The sequence below is a fragment of the Zingiber officinale genome, chromosome 8A, assembly GCF_018446385.1.
Source record: "Zingiber officinale cultivar Zhangliang chromosome 8A, Zo_v1.1, whole genome shotgun sequence".
Classification (NCBI taxonomy): domain Eukaryota; kingdom Viridiplantae; phylum Streptophyta; class Magnoliopsida; order Zingiberales; family Zingiberaceae; genus Zingiber; species Zingiber officinale.
Window position 1 is genome coordinate 102373566 of NC_056000.1, and position 17640 is coordinate 102391205.

The window sequence follows — 17640 nt, forward strand, 5'->3', positions numbered from 1 at the left end:
TAGAGTTATCTACTATTCAAGCTTAAGTAAAGTGAAAATAAGATCTTTAAGATTAAGCCAATACTCAAATTTATCTCTTTACAATACAATGCTCACTTCATGCTACTAGAGATAAAGAAGAGAAGTTCACAAAACATACTAGCACTATCTCTTACAACAATATGAATAAAGAAATAAATGTGCTGATAGTTTTACTAATAGACAAGTGAGCAGCAAGGTAAAGATTGATGTTATCAAAATGCCACAAAAACAACCAACAAGACAGCCGAAGCAACCGATAATTAAGACAACTAAAGAAAAACTGCACTCAACTATAAACTAACATGAAAACAAATAAAGTCCAATAGAAATGAACTAGAATGCAAGGAAAAATAAGACTATGTACAACTCCCTCAAATGTAAACCTTTCATCATCTAGATGAAATTAATATGGTGGAGGAGGTGGAGGTGGAGGGTAGGGGTAGAGAGGCGAACTTGGTCTAGGAGGGAATCTAGGCATTCCAAAAAGATGACCAATGTACTCATGGTATTAGAAACGGGTAGCCACTTGCTATCTAATAATGTCCATGGAGCGACTAAAATCTTCCATCCTGATCAATGTCATAGTCATGAATAAATTTGGCCACTTGCCCTTGGAAGTTCCTCATAAATTAGAAATGATCACGTACCTCTTAGAATTGATCGTCAGACAATTTGAAGTGACCCTCTAACATGTGTTGTTGGGCACTTTGCTTCACATGAAGTGAATCTAAAGAGGTATAAAAATCTGAGAAATCAAATCTAGAGGAATTCATGCCATTGGAAAAAGAATGTCTAGCCAGTTCCAAGTGTCTGAATGCTTGCGAGTGTCTAGATGATGAGGGTTCATGATACTCTAAAGGAATGGAGGCAAATTCGGGAGCTATGTCCATAATCACCCAATTGGCGGGGTTACAAACTATGATATGTTCTGGACATGGTAGAGGTAATGGAAATCCATCTGTCTTAGAAAAGGTGAAACAATTCAAATCTTGACATATCATTCTCATGGCAAGGCATGTATCAATATTGATTTTGTAATTGCCATGAGTAACAACCAAACCGTCGAGTTCACAATCTAAATTTAAAATAATCTGGGTTATCAATCCGCCAAAAACTATTGATCCTGAAGATGCTTTCCTAGATTTCACAAGTGTTTACAAAAAGTGGAACCCCATATCAAAGTCAACTTTATTTAACATTACCCAAAATGAATAAAACTCCACCTTTCTAACCACCTTGTCTCTTCCTCCTCTACCGAGATTTTACTCATCCCACAGTGGACATAACAAAATAAAAGATTTTGCATGTGGGAAGATTTAGATAGAGAGGGGTCATAGGGATCATTTAGTCCAGTAATTGAATTCCAGAAAGTATTGCTATTGAAATTGTAGTTGAACTTGTGAGCTCCTCTTGTAGGTGGGCCAAAATAATTATTGAAATGACTTGAAGTCAACAGAAATTCTTGATTCATTAGCCTAAAGTTAATTTTACCATTATAGTCTTCATCCGAGGAAAAGTGTGCTTCTATTGAGCTCAAAATCTCTAGGGTAAGGAAGGGATAAGTTGGTTGGTACAAGTACATCATGTTGTTCCAGTCAAAGGCACTAATTAACCAATCTATATCCACTTTAATTCCCAAGACTTCTATAGTAGTAGGGTCCAAGTATCTAGTGCAAACTAATTTTTGGGTAATGAAAGAATCAAATCTAATCTTTTGCTCATTATTTCTAAAAATAATACCATATTCATTGTCGTTACCTTGGTCGCATAAAATCCATTTGCCCTTTTCCATAGAAGAAGCATTCCCTTTGCCTTTGTCCTTTCTCGGATTGTTTCCCCTGCTAGAACCTCCACTTTCATATTAGATTCTTTTCAAAATGTTAGACATAATTGAAAGAAAAGTAGGGGAGAGTGATTATTAGAGAAGGAAAGGAGTGCTCGAGAAGAATGAGGAGGGATCTTGAAGGAGAGAGGAGAAGATCTTGGAGAAGAATGGAAATCTTGGGGAGAACTCTTAGATCTAAATCTAGGTCTTAAGAAGAAAAGATCTGAGAACTTTGGAGGAGAAATTTGAGATGGAGATGTAGAAGAAGAGGAGGATTGTTATCTCTTACTTAGGCTTGAGGGCAAAGGAAATTTAGGGTTGGAAAGGGGAAGAGAGAGTTGAGGAAGAAGAAAGGAAGAGGGGGTGTGGCAACGAACACAGCCACCCACTAGGCCATGTCTTATAGACATGGCCAAGCCATGTAAGGCTCGGCTAGTCTAGCACAGCCATGTCAAATGGCATGGCCATGCCTTTCTTCAATTTTTTTTCACACACTATCATGTCAAATGACACGGCCGTAGCTTGAATGTCCTCTGCCAAAATCACACGGTTGTGTCAAATGACACAACCACTCCTCGGATCCTCATAGCCAAATCAATATGGTTGTGTCATTTGACACGGCCATGGTTTGTTCTTCTTTAGAGGATAGACATGGCCATGTCTAATAGACATGACCAGTTTGTGAGGTGTGTGTGTTGTTAATCTTCTCCATGACCTTCCTCCCTTCCGTCTTAATCGGTGCCTCTATGCCCATTGGAAGATCATGGCTAGCTAGTAGAGGCCACAATAAACCTGAAAACAAAATTAAAAATACATTAGACATAATAATAAAGAAAGGAAAGGAAAACAAATGAGGAAGAAATCCTTGGGTTGCCTTCCAAGAAGCACTTATTTTAGGTCTTTAGCTTGAGCCCATCTCAGATTAAGTCAGAGTTAAATCCATAGAGGGATGGCTTTTCCCTCCTAAGGTTTGTATTTCTTGTTCTTCCTTCATCTTTTCTCTTGCAGAAAGATGTATTTTTCATTTTTAATTGGGGGCCTCCGTTCTTTATTTGCCAGACTAGAAACAATATCTAGCGGCCACCCATGAAGGTGAAACATTTTTTCTTCTTGTTGAAATTCATCCAACCTATTACAAAAGCTTTTAATAAAAGAAGCATGATTCAAGGATTCAGATAAATCAAAGTCTATCCTTTTCTCACCTATTACTAAAGACAGTTTATTAATTTTTCATATCAATTAAAGCTATTGTGGTGGCGAGCAATGGCCTCCCTAGAATGATTAGGATCTTTAGATCCTCTTCCATGTCTAGCATGACAAAGTCAGTGCGCATGATGTAGCCCCCACCTCCACTGGCACGTCTTCAATGATACTCATTGGGTATCAACATATATGGTTTGCTAGTTGTAGTACCATAGTGGTCAACTTAAAGTTTTTGAGACTTAGCTAATAACAAATTGAAAAAGAAATGGGGCTAACACTCGCCCCCAAATCACAAAAAACTTTATCAGTGTTTGTGGTTCCTATCTATAGGACTGATGAAGTGCTAGGAGAGGGGGTGAATAATACTCATGGCTAATTCATTTGTTTATCGGAAAACACAAAGTAAGAACGCAACGGAATAAAGAAAGACACAAAAGTAATCATTAACATGATTTCTTTTACTTGGTTCGGAGCTTGTGATGACTCCTACTCCAAGGCCCGTGATCATTGATCACTTTCGAAGGCAATCACTAATAGCTCAGAAATTCTTTACAAGTAAGCAATTACAAGTACAAAACTAAACAAAGTATACCAATAATATAAGGATAAGTAAAAGAGTCATAGATTGTCGGAGCAGCAGTTGAACATTGTTGAAGCATTTTGGAGCAGTACATAGGAGCACAAGTAGTCCGATTTTTGGTGTCCGTGAAGTACTGGCCAAGACCCCTTTTTATAGCTTTATAGCCTCTTCAATCCTAATCCAGATCCTCTAATCTCAGGATCAAGTTTTGACTCGACTCGGATTGGTCAACCGATCCCCTAGTTCGATCGACCGAACCTACTGAACCCACCCGACCTTCCATCCAAATGCAGCCTCTCCGGATAGAGCCTTTATTCGGTTGACCGATCCTACCATTCGGTTGACCAATTAGCTAATGATCTTTGCCTCATCTGATCCGATCAACCCAACTCGCCTGATCTTTGTCTATCCTCAGTTTGGTTGACCAATCCCTCGATCAAACCTGGTCTGATCTCTGGAAATCTGATCCTGCTATACTAGGGTTCGATCGACCGATCTGGCTATTCGGTCGATCGATCAAGGCTAAGTTTGACCCCTGCAAAACTTGTTTATTTCCTGCAAAATAGAGTTAGAAAAATAGCAATTAATATGTAAACAAATAATTTGACAGCATTCGAACTGTCTGGTTCCGATTTCGGATTTCCTTCGGAAACCCTAGGTCGAACTAACGCCTACTGTTCCCTCAACGGAGAGCATGTCCTCACCTACTCCTCTCAAGAGAAGTTACTTGTTGATAAACCGGTCCTCTAGACCAACTAGACTTTTGTTCAGCGCCTGAGGCTTCATGTCTTCATGCTGGACATCCGCTCTATGACCCGTCCAGACTTCTACCTGGTCCGTGACCACCAGAGTTTTCACCTAGAGTCCTCGACTCTAGGATTTTGTCCAAAGCAATCGACCCGCCAAGACTTTCCGCTTAGGGTTACCACCCCATAGGATTTTCCACCTGTCTAATTGTAGCTAGAACTTTCCATCACCTAGGGTTACCGCCCCCTAGGACCTAGGGTTACCACCCCCTAGGGTTTCCCACCTGCTTAGAATCCACTAGGACTTTTGCCTAAGACAACTTAGCACTTTTCTACAAACTCAATCAACCTTGTTAGATCTTAAGATAACTTAACTTTGGACCCTTTGACATAATCAAAACTTAAGTTTGATCATCTGGTGCTTCCTACGCCAACAATCTCCCCTTTTTTATTATCGCAACCTGGTTCAAAGTTAAGTAAAATGTAACAATAATTAAAGGACTTTTAGCATGAGCATAAATATAATAATTTATAAAAAAAACTCCCTTATGCTCCCCCTTTTAACTCTTAACTTTGACTTTTCTCTATCCCTTTGACATAAATTAAAAATAAAATAAGTAGAGAGAAGATTGTTTAACATGTAAAGATAGTACTAAATAAATTTACTCTGTTAAGCTCCCCCTGAAGGGTAGCACTTAGAAAAAAACTTAGCTAATTTTAAATTTCGAAACTGTCTTGGCTTTAAAAAGAAGTAGATAAAAATTTAGTTAAGTGCTTAGCTTAAAAAATATTTTCAAAGAAGCTTAGATTTAAAAATATTTTGATAAACACTTTAGCTTTAAAAATATTTTGATAAACACTTAGCTTTAAAAATATTTTGATAAAAACTTAGGTTTAAAAATGTTTTTATAAAAATACGTAGCTAAGTAAATGATTTCTTTGAAAAAATACTTAAAAATACTTTATCAAATACTTAGTTTCTGTCTTTTTAAAGATGATTTATTTTCCATTTTAAAAATAGTTTAAATAAATTGAACTTCCCCTTTTAGAAGTATTTTGAACTTTTGAAAAGTTTAACTTTGAAATAATGTTTTAACAAAATAAAATTAATGTCTTAACCTTCCTTTCACTCCCCCTTAATTAATTAATGCTAAAAATGTTTGAGGGTCTTAGAGTCTAAGCATATAAATCAAAAATATAAAAGTTATTATTTATTTTTCTGATTTTTCATCTCACATATTCTAGGTTATCAATCATGTCCAGCTTATGAGTTTGTGTGAGATGGAGTTAAGTTAATCTTGAAGTTGATTTATTTATGATGATATTAGAAAATATATTTTAAAAAATAATTTAAGTTGAATTTGTATTTTAAAAATATTAAATTTTTTATTTTAAAATAAAAGTTTAATTAGATTTAAACATTTGACAATATTAAAATTTTAAAGATTAATTATAATTTGAAAATTAATTAACATTAACATATTGAAAATTAATTAAGTTTGAAATTTAAATTTTGAAATTAATCAATTAATTGTAATTAATTATATTTTTAAAAATTGATCATCATTTGAAAATTAATTATGATTTAAAAATTAATTATCATTTAAAAATAGTTAAGATTTTAAAAATTAATTAAACTTTTGTAATTAATTAGATTTTGATATTAATTAAGATTTTGTAATTAATTAGATTTTAAATTTAATTGAGTTAGCTTTAATTTAATTAATTTTGGTTTGGTTAACTATTTTAAACCTAGGTCCATCTCACCCTTTTCTAGATTTTCAATCAGGGAACCTTAATAATTTTATGAAATAGTTAATTTAATCTTTAATTTAAATTCCAATCTAAGGATTGATCAATATTTGAGTTGGACTAAGGTTTAACAGTTAGTCAATTAAATATTTATTTCAATAATTGACTTCTAAACTATGATGAGGCACTAGACCTTCTTGGGTATTGAATCAGCAACCACTTCTAGACAAAGCCTTTTAAAGAAATTAAATATTTAATTTTCTTCCTGAAAAATCCTAGGTCTAATTAGTCAAGCGTAGATCAAGCCTAAGTCCTTATCTACCCTAGTCTAAGCATGAATAATAAAAATCAATAAATCAAATATCAGACAATTCTAGTTTATGATAAAAATGGTTCTTTTATTGGCTCCCCTAGATCATAGTCTTGATAAGGTCTATTAAGATAATAGATTTGATCTTGAGGATCCAATATTAGTGCTTGTCCTCAAGCAAAAACTGCAATCTAGATTCTAGTGGCTAAATAATGCATCATAATCTCTAGCAAGTAAATCTAATCCTATCAAATGATTTCATTGGTGAGCAAGATATAAAAGTAGTTTGAGTATGACCTAAGTAGTAGTCCTCCGTGCTCAATGCGATAGTGGCCTATGTTTATCAAGGATCAATCCCTAAGCCTAGTCAAGTCGTGATAAAACTGTGTTCCTTATGCTCCCAGCGATAGGCACTTACCTGCCACACGCTTGGTTCATCCTTCTCAATCTACCCAAGGTCTCAAAGGCGTGCTCGATATCAAGAGAAGCATAGCAGTTATTGTTAGTTTCTACTCAGAATACCGTCCTAGTTCCCCTGTACAAAAATTTGTACAAGCATAGAACTATCCTAGCTACCCATATGCTCTACTAAAGTTAAATTTGGATTGCAAACGATGCTTAACATTATTAATCCAAATTTCTCTTTAGAAGTTAAACTTGGATTGGGAATGAAACTTAACATTCTTACTCCAAGTTCAATCGATGTGATCTTCCTAAGTTAAACCATATTACAGAAGTTATCAAATATCTATTTCTAAGATCACCTTCCAAGTTAAACATAGCGAGGCACTAGGCCTTCTTGGGTATGAGATCATCCACCACTTCCTAGACAAAGCCTCACAGAGAAATTGGATATTTAACTTCTTACAGTAAACTAGGTTTAACTATAGAGACCTCAATAGAAATACATTATCAAAACATGAAATCAAAAAATAAAATCGATAACAAAAATGATAACTTAAAACTGATAACCTCTTGTGTTTGGTTTTTCAAAATCTATATAAAAGATGAACTAGTTATGATGCGGAAACTAATAACTAGTTATACCTTTTATAGATTATAGACCTTTTGATCTTCTATTGTATTCTTCTCCTTCTCTTTGGCGTTGTGTGAGTGACGATCTTCCAAGATGAAATTCAAGTTGGGTTTTTCGGGCCGTGAAAACCCCGAAAGCCCCAAAGCCAACGGATCCGTGCAAAGAAAATTTTCTAAAACTACGAATACGAGTTTCACACTCCAGATCTATAGTAGATAAGAGTTATACCTTTGAAGCGTGCCCTCGCAAATCCCGCTCGTCCAACGGTACGCCGGATCTCGAAGTTGTCAACGTAGATAACTCTCTAGTGATATCCACACGAACAAGAAGTGTTCTCTAACACTCAAGGATGGAGAAGACAGCACCACAAGTGTGCTAGCACTTCTTGGGCTCTCGGGAAGGATTTGAAAGAGAGAAAAGAGAGAAAGCAAAAAGGAATCTTATACACTCATTAGTAGTATCCTCCTTTGTGCCCTTCACTTTCCCTTATTCTCTTGGAACACAACTCATACACCTTCTCCCTTGCTTGAAACCCACGACCAAGAGAAGAGAAGGTGCAAGAAGAGAGCTTAGGAAGAGGAAGATCACTTGAATGAGAGTTACACTTGCAAAATGAAACTCTTTTTTCATCTAATTAAGTGGTTTCTAACCTCCATGGGATATCAAGAGTCACAACTCTTGGTAACTCCCATGAGGTGGCACTTCACTTAAGTAACCATGATGATGTGGAGTATCATCATTGGTCCACTTAATGCCAACTCACCAATGAGGTGGCATAAAGTCAAGTCAAACTTGACTCTTCATCTTCCTCTCAAGTCAAGTCAAACTTGACTTAATCTCTCTCATGGTTGATCTAATCCAACCATTTAATTCAAGTCAATTTAATATAATGAATCTCAATTCATTAATATAAATTGACTCAAAGAATCAAATTTAAATTAGACTTATTCAACAATTGAATCTAATTGAGTCTAACTCAATGAGTATTATTTGAATTAATCCGAATCCAATCTTTGGTGCATCATACAAACCTAATCCAATTGGTTCATCATATGAACCTAATCTCCATCCACTTGTTCTTTGTGTGTGACCCAATAGGTTCTTGTAACGTTGACAATGTTTCTAAACTCCTAGAGAAACATAAGCAATGAGCGGCATCTAGCAATACATCATTGCTACCCAAGATACAAGAATGTTGAGATCCAACATCACCTTGTGACTACTACTTGTGACTCCTCACAATATGTGACATTGTCCTTCTATCCTAGACATCTAGATTGATCAATGTGAGGTATAGACCGTGTCATCCTCTAATCAATCTAAATCTTGAACTCCAAGTAGACTCACTGGATCAAATGAGCTCAACATCTCATGTTGACTCATTTGGGCATGGCCATGCACTTCCTGGTCTAACTCTATCAAGAATACCGATGTCTCTCCCGTCATATGGGAGGGATAGATCCCATCTACATCACTCACATCCCTCTGCGTAATTCGTTATATACCTAGTAATCGCCTTTATAGTCCACCCAGTTACGGGTGACGTTTGACGAAACCAAAGTACATAACTCCTTATGTAGGGAACCATGGTGACTTCAGGTCTAAGGACCAATAGTCATACTAATAGTCACATGAGAAAGTATATGACACTCATATAATGATCCATGATACTTTCTCATGGTGGGTCATTCAGTATACATTCTCCAATGCATACCCATGTGTCAACTTGATATCTCCATATCCATGACTTGTGAGATCAAGTCATCGAGTTGACCTACATGCTAGTCTTATTGCATTAACATTGTCCCTGAATGTTAATACTCGACTAGGAATGATTTAGAGTAGTGTTCCCTATATCATCTCACTATCGATTCAACCAATCGATTGATATAGGTAAGAACCTTCCACTCAAGGACGTTATTATACTTAGTTTAATTGGCACCAATACAAGTAAGTATAATAACCAAACAAATGCCTTTATTAATATAAGAATATGATACAATAAGTCCATAATACAATCATTAAATGATTGGCTCTAGGGCTCTAGCTAACAATCTCCCACTAGCACTAGTGCCAATCCGTGTAGGCTCTAAGCCCCAATGACCTAGTATGACCATTATGCTTCCTCAGTGCCAAAGCCTTGGGCAAGGGATCTGCGATGTTAGCCTCTGTAGGTACTCTGCAAATCTTCACATCTCCTCTCTCGATGATCTCTCGAATGAGATGGAAGCGCCGTAGTATGTGTTTGGTCCACTGGTGTGAGCTAGGTTCCTTCGCCTGTGCTGTAGCTCCATTGTTGTCACAATAGAGCTCAATAGGGACAGCAATGCTAGGAACCACCCTAAGTTCAGTGATGAACTTGTGAATCCAAATTGCCTCCTTTGCTGCCTCTGATGCAGCAATATACTCGGCCTTTGCCGTAGAATCAGCTACTGTGTCCTGCTTCGAACTCTTCCAGCTCACAGCACCACCATTAATGCAAAACACGAACCCCGACTACGATCTATAGTCTGGAAGCTAGCATCACTGTAACCCTTTACAGCTAGCTCATCATTGCCTCCATATATCAAGAATTATTCTTTAGTCCTTCCTAAGTACTTAAGAATATTCTTGACCGCTATCCAGTGACTTTCACCTGGATCTGACTGGTATCTGCTCGTCATGCTCAAAGCATACGAGACATCAGGTCCAGTACATAGCATGGCGTACATGATTGATCCTATGGCTGAGGCATAAGGGATCTGATCCATGCGGTCTCTCTCCTCTCTAGAAGAGGGACCTTGAGTCTTCGAAAGACTTATGCCATGCGACATCGGCAGAAATCCCTTCTTGGAGTTCTACATGGCAAACCGAAGGAGTACCTTGTCAATGTATGTACTCTGACTTAGGCCAAGCAATCTCTTAGATCTATCTCTATAGATATGTATCCCTAGAATGCGGGATGCCTCACCTAAGTCCTTCATTGAGAAGCAACTCCCTAGCCATGTCTTGACAGACTGAAGCATAGCGATGTCCTTCCCAATGAGCAGTATGTCATCCACATACAATATGAGGAAGACAACTATGTCCCCTATAACCTTCTTGTAGACACAAGGTTCATCTTTGTTCTTGATGAAATCAAACTGTTTGATTGCATCATTGAATCGAAGATTCCAACTCCGAGAAGCTTTCTTTAGTCCATAAATGGACCTATGCAGCTTGCATACTCTACTAGTATGTTGTGGATCTACAAAACCCTCAGGTTGTGTCATGTACACATCCTCGAGTAGGTTTCCATTCAGAAACGCGGTTTTGACATCCATATACTATATCTCATAGTCATGGTAGGCTGCAATAGCAAGCATGATCCGAATGGACTTAAACATCGTTACTGGAGAAAAGGTTTCACCATAGTCAATACCATGAATCTGCTTGAAACCTTTAGCTACCAAGCGACCCTTATAGATAAGTCCATCCATGTCAGTCTTTTTCTTAAAGACCCACTTACACCCAATGGGTTTTACCCCTTCTGGTGGATCAACCAAAGTCCATACTTGGTTGGTGTACATGGATTCCATCTCGGATCTCATGGCTTCTAGCCATTTCTCGGAATCTGGTCTCATCACAGCTTCCTGATAGGTGGTAGGCTCATCCTCTATGAGCACAACGTCATCATGGTCAGACAAGAGAAATGAGTATCTCTCAAGCTGACGACGTACCCTATCAGACCTACGAAGAGGTATGTCTACTTGAACTGGTTGTTGTTCCTCAACTCTTTGTGGAACAACATCATCCACAACATTTTGTGGTTGCAGTTCAACTTCTATCGAGGCTTCAGTGCTATTGTTCGCATCTTGAACTTCTTCAAGATCGAACGCGCTCCCACTAATCTTTCTAGAAACAAAGTCCCTTTCTAGAAAGACCCGAGTCTTTGCCACAACTACCTTGTGCTGACTGGGAATGTAGAAGTAATATCCCTTAGTTTCCTTGGGATATCCAATAAAGTAGCACTTGTCGAATTTGGGTCCTAACTTGTCTAAGACTTGACGTCTAATGTAAGCCTCACAACCCCAAATCCTCATGAAAGACACCTGGGCATATCTCCCAGTCCATATCCTATATGGTGTCTTTATCACGGCCTTGGATGGAACTCGGTTGAGTATAAAAGCTGTCGTGTCTAGAGCATAGCCCCAAAGGTATGTCGGAAGATCTGTGTGACTCATCATCGATCGTACCATATCTAATAGAGTACGATTCCTCCTTTCGGATACACCATTCCACTGTGGTGTTCCAGGAGGAGTGAGTTGGGATAGAATCCCACACTCAGCTAGATAGTCATGGAACTCATGGCTAAGGTATTCTCCACCTCAATCGGATCGAAGTATCTTAATACTCTTGCCAAGCTGGTTCTGTACTTCATTCTTGAATTCTTTGAACTTTTCAAAGGATTCTGACTTATGTGTCATCAAGTACACATAACCATATCTCCTGAAGTCATCAGTAAATGTGATGAAGTACCTATAACCGCCTCTAGCAGCGATATTAAAAGCGCCACATACATCACTATGTATGAGTCCTAACAAATCAGTCGCTCTTTCGCTGTGCCCACTAAAGGGAGTCTTGGTCATCTTGCCTCGTAGGCATGACTCGCATATCTCATAAGATTCAAAATCAAATGAGTCCAGCAAACCATCCTTATGGAGCTGGGATAAGCGCTTGTCATTTATATGACATAAGCGACAGTGCCAGAGATAGGTTTGGTTCATGTCACTTGACTTGAGCCTCTTGGTACTAATGTTATAGATAGGACTCTCAAGGTCTAGAATATAGAGTCCGTTTATCAGAGGTGCACTACAATAGAACATTTCATTTAAATAGACGGAACAACATTTGTTCTTTATTATAAACAAAAAACCTTTCTTGTCCAAACAAGAAACAGATATAATGTTCTTAGTTAAAGCAGGCACATAACAACAATCATCTAATTCTAGTACAAGCCCAGAGGGCAGAGATTGATAGTAAGTTCCTACAGCAATAGCAGCAACCCGTGCTCCATTGCCTACTCGTAGGTCTATCTCACCCTTCGCCAATGCCCTGCTATTTCTCAGCGCTTGTACATTAGTACAAATGTGCGAAGCACATCCGGTATCTAATACCCAAGATGAAGAAAAAGAGAGAGGTTGACTTCTATAACATGTATACCTGAAGTAGAAATCTTATTTCTCTTCTTCGTAAGATCTTCCAGGTATTCTTTGGAGTTCCTCTTCCAGTGCCTTGCTTGTCCTTGATATAGGTGACAAAGATGTTCAACCATATCTTAAGCGCCCATCAACTCATGTTGCTTCTGAAGCTCAGAGTTCATTGTCACGAGCATAAGACAGGACACATCTAATGTGTCATCTTGATGCTTCTTGTAAGCATCTCGGTCTGCTCGCGTGGCAGTGGCAGGAGGAGCCTCCGGAATGGGCTGCTCCAGAACGTACAGTTTACGTTCTTGGGTGAGAACTATTCTTAGGTTCCTATACCAGTCCAAGAAATTTGCTCCGTTGAGCTTGTCCTTCTTAAGGATAGAACGCAGAGAGAAGTTGTTCGTGTTTGACGTCATGGAAATTCTACAACAAAAATAAATGCAGAAATAAATATCATATTCTCAATCATTTAATTAGACCTTTAACTAAATGATGCTCCCACTGAATTCTATAATTCATGTGGGACAAGATCCACATCATACTAATCCTTTGAGTTAGCTTTGGCTAATACGCCCAAGACTTAGTATGATCGGTAGGTAACGATTACCAATTACATCTCTATGCAACTCTTGTTTATAGGATCAATATCCGCATTTATATTAAAACTCGAGTTAGCTTTGGCTAATACGCCCGAGAGTTAATATATATGTGATTTTGACCTATCTTTCCAACCGTTGGAAGAATGCCTATAGTTATACTCGATCCAACCGAGTTAACTAGGAATACTCAATCTAATTGAGTTGTACTCACCCATGCGTTGATAGGCGGGACCAAGATTGTCCCACCGTACCCTACCAAGATAGTATGTGTTGCTCTGCTTTGGCAGATTCAACAACAACATGCGATCGAGGTAGTGGTAGGTATCACGGCATGGTAAGCATTACGAGTTGACATGATTTTGATCTAATCTAAACGATGATGCGTATCATATACTCGATAGATCTAATTTAATCGAAGGGTGCATCATGTGCACGACTTAGATCTAATCTAATCGTAAGGCACTAATTAATTACTTAATTAACTAGCATGCATCACATACACACAAAACAATTAATTAAATAATTAATTAAATATTTTTTGTGATTATGTCATGGCCCTACTACGATCTTCTCAAGCCAATGAGAAGATCGGATGGTCAACCTAAGGTCAACAGCTTCTCAAGCTCCTTCCTTTGACCACCTCGTGTTGCTCGCGCCCTCCTCGTAACTCCGTCTCGAGTGGACCTTCCACCGCTTCAAAATTTACATTACATTTTGAAACTCGAGTTACATTCGAGTCTAAATATAATTTACAACAAGAATAAAAGAGAAAGGCACGACGCGCAGGTAGCGGAAAAATAAAAACAAACAACACGCACATCACATCACGTCACGCAGGCCGTATTATGAATTACAACACAAATTATCCAATCAAATTGGGTCTTTGGGCCATGACTATCACAAAAATAATATATAATTCAAAATTATATATTTCAATAATTTTCTGTAATTTTTCTATAATTTTTTTACAATTTTTACGAGTACAATTTCCCGGCGGTTCCGTTTAGCGGTTTTCGGGCGCAATCGCGGAACGAATCCCCTTGCGGGGCCAGGGGCAGCGCCCCTACCCGCGATCTAACCATCGCGAGGGTTCCATTGCGATCTAACAGTGCCTTAGCCCGCTGTCCCAAAAGGTTTTGGGGCAAAACTTGGCCGTTTTGGAAAAATCTTCCCGGTAGCGGAAGCCTACAAGCGCCGAAACACTTGTGCTTCGCTTCTACGAGAAAATTACCCATAAAAACTATAAAAAACCTAAATTTACAGAATATTACAGAACTGAAAAGTTTTCATAAAACAGAAAATAAACTCGTATTCGTCTTTGCACGTGGCTCTGATACCACTGTTGGGTTTTTCGGGTCACGAAAACCGCGTTTTCGCGTCAAGGAAACCCCGAAAGCCCCAAAGCCAACGGATCCGTGCAAAGAATAATTTCTAAAACTACGAATACGAGTTTCACACTCTAGATCTACAGTAGATAAGAGTTATACCTTTGAAGCGTGCCCTCGCAAATCCCGCTCGTCCAACGGTACGCCGGATCTCGAAGTTGTCAACGTAGACAACTATCTAGTGATATCCACACGAACAAGAAGTGTTCTCTAACACTCAAGGATGGAAAAGAGAGTACCACAAGTGTGCTATCACTTCTTGGGCTCTCGGGTAGGATTTGAAAGAGAGAAAAGAGAGAAAGCAAAAAGGAATCTTATACACTCATTAGTAGTATCCTCCTTTGTGACCTTCACTTTCCCTTATTCTCTTGGAACACAACTCATACACCTTCTCCCTTGCTTGAAACCCACGACCAAGAGAAGAGAAGGAGCAAGAAGAGAGCTTAAGAGGAGGAAGATCACTTGAATGAGAGTTACACTTGCAAAATGAAACTCTTTTTTCATCTAATTAAGTGGTTTGTAACCTCCATGGGATACCAAGAGTCACAACTCTTGGTAACTCCCATGAGGTGGCACTTCACTTAAGTAACCATGATGATGTGGAGCATCATCATTGGTCCACTTAATGCCAACTCACCAAATAGGTGGCATAAAGTCAAGTCAAACTTGACTCTTCATCTTCCTCTCAAGTCAAGTCAAACTTGACTTAATCTCTCTCATGGTTGATCTAATCCAACTATTTAATTCAAGCCAATTTAATATAATGAATCTCAATGAATCAAATTTAAATTAGACTCAATGAATCAAATTTAAATTAGACTCATTCAACAATTGAATCTAATTGAGTCTAACTCAATGAGTCTAATTTGAATTAATCCAAATTCAATTTTTGGTGCATCATATGAACCTAATCTAATTGGTTCATCATATGAACCTAATCTCCATCCACTTGTTCTTTGTGTGTGATCCAATAGGTTCTTGTAACGTTGGCAATGTTTCTAAACTCCTTTAGAAACATAAGCAATGAGCGACATCTAGCAATACATCATTGCTACCCAAGTTACAAGAATGTTGAGATCCAACATCACCTTGTGACTACTAATTGTGACTCCTCACAATATGTGACATTGTCCTTCTATCCTAGACATCTAGATTGATCAATGTGAGGCATAGACCATGTCATCCTCTAATCAATCTAAATCTTGAAGTCCAAGTAGACTCACTCGATCAAATGAGCTCAACATCTCATGTTGACTCATTTGGGCATGGCCATGCACTTCGTGGTCTAACTCTATCAAGAATACCGATGTCGCTCCCGTCATATGGGAGGGATAGATCCCATCTACATCACTCACATCCCTCTGCATAATTCGTTATATACCTAGTAATCGCCTTTATAGTCCACCCAGTTACGGGTGACGTTTGACGAAACCAAAGTGCATAACTCCTTATGTAGGGAACCATGGTGACTTCAGGTCTAAGGACCAATAGTCATACTAATAGTCACATGAGAAAGTATATGACACTCATATAACGATCCATGATACTTTCTCATGGCGGGTCATTCAGTATACATTCTCCAATGCATACCCATGTGTCAACTTGATATCTCCATATCCATGACTTGTGAGATCAAGTCATCGAGTTGACCTACATGCTAGTCTTATTGCATTAACATTGTCCCTGAATGTTAATACTCGACTAGGAATGATTTAGAGTAGTGTTCTCTATATCATCTCACTATCGATTCAACCAATCGATTGATATAGGTAAGAACCTTCTACTCAAGGACGTTATTATACTTAGTTTATTTGGCACCAATACAAGTAAGTATAATAACCAAACAAATGCCTTTATTAATATAAGAATATGATACAATAAGTCCATAATACAATTATTAAATGATTGACTTTAGGGCTCTAGCTAACAATTCACTCAAGCTTCTTCCAAGGCTTCCAAGATCCGGCCACCAAATAACCTCCAAGGGATGCTAGACAAGAGAGCTTCCTTCTCTTCTTCTTCTCCTTCAAGCAACCGACCACCAAGAGATCTCCCACAATTGATGTCGCCGGCCTCCAAGAGAGAAAACAAAAGGAGAGAAGAGAAAGAACACGGGTCGGCCACCAAGAAAGAATAGAGAGGAAAAGAAGATGTGTTGTGAGGTGAGGCACCCCCTCCTTCTCTTTTATAATACTTGGTCTTGGCAAAAAAAGGAAAGTTTTATAACAAAAAATAAAACTTCCTTTTCTCCCATGACATGGCCGGCCACAAGCTTGTGCTCCAAGCAAGGAAAGATTTTAAACAAAATTAAAATATCTCTTTTAAAATCCCTTTTGAGGATAGTTATAAAAGGAATATTTTATAAATTAAAATCTCTCTCTTTTAAATCCTTTTATAGATATTTATAAAAGAAAAGATTTAAAATAAAATATGGTGACAAAAAGGAAAGTTTTATAACAAAAATTAAAATCTTTTTTTCACATTATAGATAACTACAAATAAGGAAAAATTTCAAATCTCTCTTTTATTCCTTTGTAGAAAGCTATAAAAGGAAAGATTTTAAAATTTAAAACTCTCTTTTAAAACCATCATAAAAGGAATGTTTTTAAGAAAATAAAAACTCTTTTTATTTCCTTTTGTGACCAATCTAAAAAATGAAAGTTTTATATTAAAATCATCCTTTTAAATCCCTTTTATGGATCTCTATAAAAGGAAAGATTTTACAAAAAATAAAAATTCCTTCTCTTCTTGTGTGTGGCCTGCCCCTTGCTTGGGCACCAAGCAAGGCTTGGTCGGCCCTAGCTTGGGCTCCAAGCTTAGCTTGGCCGGCCCCTTCCTTTGTCTCCAAGCGAGGCTTGGCCAACCCTAGCTTGGCCCTTAAGAAGCTAGGCTTTTGGGTGGATATAAGGCTTTAAATAAGAGGCTACAATAGGGACCTAGAGGAGGAATTGGCTTTGGTCTCCCGATGAGCTTGAGCTTCCCGTGTTCGCCCCGAACACCTAACTCAAGTTCATC